The following is a 6000-nucleotide window of genomic DNA, read 5'->3' as shown; positions in this document are numbered from 1 at the left end:
TTCACAATACAACTTCTTGCCTCTAGCAAAAATCTTTTGCAACAAGCCTAGCTTTAAAGGTCGCCGCCTTTCCATTAGTACAAATTTTACACATGAAGATCCATTTGATCCTTATCGGTATAATACCTTCGGATGAATCGACTAGCTCCCAAAATTTGGTTACTATAAATGGAATCCATTTCAGATTTTATTGCTTCAAACCATTTTTTTTTTAAAATCTATATCATATATAGTTTCCAAATAAGTAGAGGGATCAACATTTGATCTTTTTCTCCATGACTAAACGACTTTTGTTTATCATGTGGGAAAACCATATCTCTCTGGTTGACGAAATACTCTACTTGATCTTCGAGATGTTAATGTAGATACATCTTTTACTAACTCCGGCTTTTAGTGGGTTTGATCAATCTTCATTGATTCATTATTTTGTTGGTAACTAGATGACTCCTCATCTAATTCTATATTCCTTTCTTAGTGTCCCTCTTGAATAAACGCTTTATTAAGAAAGACTACCACCGTTAAACAACGATTGTTTGTTCGGTTCGAATATAGAAACAATATCCTAAACTGTCTTTAGGATATCCAACATAACCTTTCCATGATTGATTTTAATTCCAAATTTATCGGATATCAGTTTCCTGATACGTTCCGAAAACCCTCAAATCTTAACATCCTTAAGACTTGATTCCATACCATATCTCATAAGGTATCTATGGTGCAAATTTAGTTGGAATTTAATTTAGAATTTTATTTGCGGTAAGAAGTGCTTGACCCTATAACGAGATGGATAAGTCAGTATATAGCTCATTATTGATCGTATCATTTCCCACAATGTACGATACGTCCTTCTTGACAGACGCACCATTCAACCATGGAGTTCCCAAAGAGTAAGTTGAAAAATAATACCACATTCCTTTTAGGAACATACCAAATTTTGTACTCAAGTATTCTTCCCTTTTCGATCACATCGTAAAGTATTAATAACTTTTCCAATTTGGTTTTCTACTTCATTCTTGAAGTCATTTGAACATTTCAAAATCTTCATGTTTGTTCTTCATAAGACAAACTTAACTATATCGTGATAAATCATCGATGTAGAAAATGAAGTATAAGTATCTACCTTGGTCCGTTTCTTTAAACGTACCATATACATCACTATGTATGATCTCATAAACGGCTTTAGCTCTACCTCTTTGTCCCACAAAGAATAATCAGGCCATGTTGCCTTTAAGATACGACTCACAAATCGAAAGAGATGCAAAATCTTGATTGCTCAAGATTCCCATCCTATCTAACTTGTTATGTCTATCTTTTGCAATATGTCCTAATTATAAATGCCAAAGTTGTTTAGAAGTTTGATAACTTATGGTATTAATTTCCAAAACATCTTTTGCATTAAACATCTTTATTCAAGTCATAAAGAACATTTTGTACATATCCATACCCAACTCCGTATTATCAAACATAATACTACAAACATCCTTTGCAAATAGAAAATCAACTACCAAATTTGTCACACAAATTCGGATATGATATTTCTATATATATTGGGTGAGTACAAAAAACTTGTTTAAGTACAACTTATGTTTATTTAAGAAAATTGAAGTTGATCCTATAGCTCTTGTCACAACGCTTGCGTCATTCCTGAGATTTAAGATTACTTCATCTTTTTCCTTTCTTTCTCACTTTTACTAAATCCGTAAAAGATAAACAAATGTGAGAATTAGCATCGGTATTCAATGCCCAAGCTTTTAAATGAGCAATTGACATTGGAATATGAGATGGACACATTCTTGATGGAATTGTCGTTCCTCTCGTCATTGCCCTTTAAGTATTCACAATACTTAATGTAATTTCCATTTCAATGTCTTTCGGTTTGACAAAAGAAACACTTTCTTTTATTGACCGAACCGCCTTTTAAATATTCCAAATATTTCCGGCTATGACTTATACTGTCCTACATCTTAACAAACGAAAACACTTTTCTTTGTTAACCAATGTGCATTTCTTTTTCGCAAAAGCCTTGGAGGCATCTAAATATCTTAATCAATCAAAAAATGGTTTTAAATCACTAGCCGATTACTATCGTGAATGTCACTTAAAAGGATTCTATTTAATCTTATTATCCTTTAGATAGCAAAAATCTCTAATTAGTATTCGTGTTATTTTGTATATTTAACCATAATGATTTGGTCTCTATCAAAATGGCCTCCCACTATCTTTTTCGAATCCTACACTTCCAAAATAGGAAACGTGAATCTTTGTTGGAAAAGATTTCAAGCGGGTGATTGAATTCTTATACTCATTTATCTTTCCCTCAAGTACTTAATGCTATTCTTGGGATCAAAATGATATATAAGTGAACAACTACTTGTTCATCATATCTCATATGAGGTTCAATCATTTCCGGCTCCTAATGCTTTCACCCTCAAGTACTTAATGCTATTCTTGGGTTTCCACATTAGTTAAGTTTAACCCATTGAATCAACTAAGATGTATCGATTTGAATAATATACGACTCAGGTACGCCTAATTGCCTTTCTCGCCGTATATTATATCGACTACACCCGCAACATCGTATGCTTAACAATAAACTCGACAACATCTCTTGACGATATCATCTCACCCCTATGTATCCATAGCCGACAAGATGATAACTCAAAGCGTGTTAGTTTATTGCTCCAATGGAGAGCCATTGATAAATCAATTTAATGATTAATCAATATAAACTTAATCCTTTTACTTTTAGGAAGATTTCTTAGGGTTTTAAGTTATTCCGGTCTCACTAAGCCCACAACACATTTTAGCATGCATCTCATACATATTAAAGCTAAAATGAATCATGCAATCACACATGTATGATCATGGACTTCCTAGGTCTCATTCTTTAGCCACAAAAGAATGAGCAAAATATTATTTATTCCGCATGTTTTGTTGACGACAACGTAATGCACAAGCGAGTCACGTATTGTGTTAAATAATCACATTAGAAAAATTCCCAGGATAGATTGGAGGGTCACGAGCGGACCACTTAAGTACCAATCTCCTAGACAGAATTTAATCAAATGTAATTAATGTCACAATACTGTTTTCTCGTTTTTGCAAACAAGACCTAAGCCCTCGGAATTATAAATTACATGCCAATTAAAAATTCCTAAGTCCATGATTATTAATACATGCATTCAATCGTAAAGCTTTAATACTTGCTGATACGGTGGCTCTGATACCACTGTTGGTGCAGCGGGACGTGAGGGTCCGGATCGTATATTTCAATTCAAAATTGGAATTCCAACAATTCGGATCTAGAAATTGATCATATCAATAACAAATGGATCGTCGTATCATCTAGTAATTAAAGCACGCATCTAGAAACCGTAAGAAGAATACCTATGTCGATTCTCCAACGATTCTTGTAGTCCCGATAGTACGGCGACCTCAAGCTCGTCCACACGAGTATGCGTCCGATTGAATCCTCACCTTGAAGTAATCTGCAAGAGTTTCTCTTGCCGAGCAACCCTAAGCTCAAACTCTCGCCTCGATTACGTCTTTGCTGGGATGTATGAAAAACTTTCTCCAAGCTTTTCTGTGATTGATGACTACTTGAACTCCTTCAAATATGCTCTCTTAAGTGTGGTGTGTTTAGAATGAGCAAAGGCAACCTCTATTTATAGGGTAGAGCTTTGCTTAAGAATGCAACACCTTACATGCTAGGTGTCACACGCCAAGCAAAGGTGTTGCCACCATTCGACACCTCACATGCTAGGTGTCACACACCAAGCATAGGTGTTGCCACCATTCGACACATCATATGCTAGGTGTCACACATCAAGCATAGGTGTTGCCACCTTCTGACACGTCGGATGCTAGGTGTCACACACAGAGACATACATGACATCATCACGTGACATCATCATATGACATCATCGTGACATCATCACATGACATCATCGTGACATCATCACATGACATCATCGTGACATCATCACATGACATCATCGTGACATCATCACATTAACTTGGATAAAATACAATTAGGTGCCTACTAATTTATAACTCTTACAAATTAGTCCCTAATTTATACTTGTTTTTCATCTTAGATTAATTTCCGAGATATGCTAGTATCTATATGAAATCGATCTCTCGTAAACTCAATCGGTTGCACACCCTATTGTGTGTGACTAACTAGGTTCACATCTATATGGCAACGAGAGTCATAAGAAACGCCTTTCTTATATTAAATAATTAAATCCCATTAATTATTAATTCTCGTAGATCGTGAGTGACGTCTAGCAACATATCACGACCCCCAAATAGATATGAATGTTTCGATGCATTCTTTATGAACCAATGTTCATAATTACCGTACACTCAAAATTCCCTTCATCTAAGATTCCGATCTCGACTAGTGTCACGGTTAAGTCAAACACTGTTTGTCTTAATCATATGACCTCATCTCAGTTCTTATTCTTGATAAATATGACTTCCACTAGAAACAACTTTCTAAGTAAGTCATATATACACCCGCGCAGGTTTTATCATCCATCAAGAACAATTTGAGATAGCATAGAATCTTTTCTCCGTTCTTCCGGAGTGATAAATCCTCTCTTGGTTAAACCCCTATCTCCATATACAACTAACTAGAGCCAACACATCCCGCGACCCTAGCTCATGAAAGATCTAGGGATAAGGAGTATTAAACTCTAATCACCTATATACAAGATAGTGTCACCGCAAGTCAAAGGACATATGTACAATTATGAAATAGATGACATTAAATTGACTTTGATGAAATACCATGTATAAGTCATCTAGCGTCACTTGTTCGACCCACTCAACATCTTGAGTGTCCACATGTTTATCCTGATCTCCATCAAGTAGTATAAGACTCACTACTTCCTATAATTAGTAACTCCTTACTAATCAGGAGAATAAACAGAGGTGACAATCTTTCCGGGATAATACGATGCCCTTATTCGTAGGACCCCATCGATCATGAACTGTTATTTAGATCACATGTATAATAAAATCTGTAACTCATATTCTTAACACCTTAAGAATAGATTCTATCACAATGTGATAAGGACAATACGTAATAAATGAACACTTAGTTGATGAGACACTTAGTTCAATTAGAACATATATATCTTTGCCATTGGGATTAGTTCTACAAATATACATGATCAAATGGCCCTAGGGTACATACTACTAACATGGGGTCATTTCAATACTGTTTTCCATAATCATATTATATTAGTATAAAAATGTTTTGATTTAAGGGTTTTCAACTTAATAAATGTAAATAGTATTGCGAACTCATCTCAGTATATCTGACCCCGTTGTTTTCCCAAATTTTCCAGGTTTATGATTTGAAAGCTGGTCCACTCCGATTCTTTTGATTCTTCGGAGGTTTTTATGTTATTAAACTAGTTTTTGTTTTCGAACTCTTAGACCGCAGTAGAACTAGTTATTTATTTCATTTGATATTACACTTTGGAATTGTCGTTATATTCGATTATTTATATTTGACATGATTACTCTGAATTACGATATTGTTATTTAAGGCATGCAGTGGAATATTTAAAATATTTAAGTTATTTATATTAGAACTGTAATATAAATTGCTAGACCTAGGTTGGAGTCTCGGTTGCCCCCGAGCAGTTTTCTGCAGGTTTAAATGTTTAATTGATTTCCGCAAGGCTTGCTACGGGTTTTGGTACAACCATACCCATACCCTAGCGCCGATCACGATTCATGAAATTGGGTCGTGACAAAGTTGGTATCAGAGCTTTGGTTTCAAACTAAGGCCATTTGCTTGCTATGTGTTTACTCTGTTCAGTATGGTTGTGTCTTAGGAACTACTGCCGATATAGGTTTCTGTCATGTCTTTAAAAACGTCATCTTTTGATTTTTAAAACATTCTGCCTACACCAATAGAATCGTGTCGAGTCAGTCATATTATGTTTGATTTGATGCTGATTTTATTTTATAAATGTTATTACA

This window comes from Mercurialis annua, linkage group LG3, assembly GCF_937616625.2.
Source record: "Mercurialis annua linkage group LG3, ddMerAnnu1.2, whole genome shotgun sequence".
NCBI classification, from domain to species: Eukaryota; Viridiplantae; Streptophyta; class Magnoliopsida; order Malpighiales; family Euphorbiaceae; genus Mercurialis; species Mercurialis annua.
Note: the sequence above shows the minus strand (reverse complement) of the source record.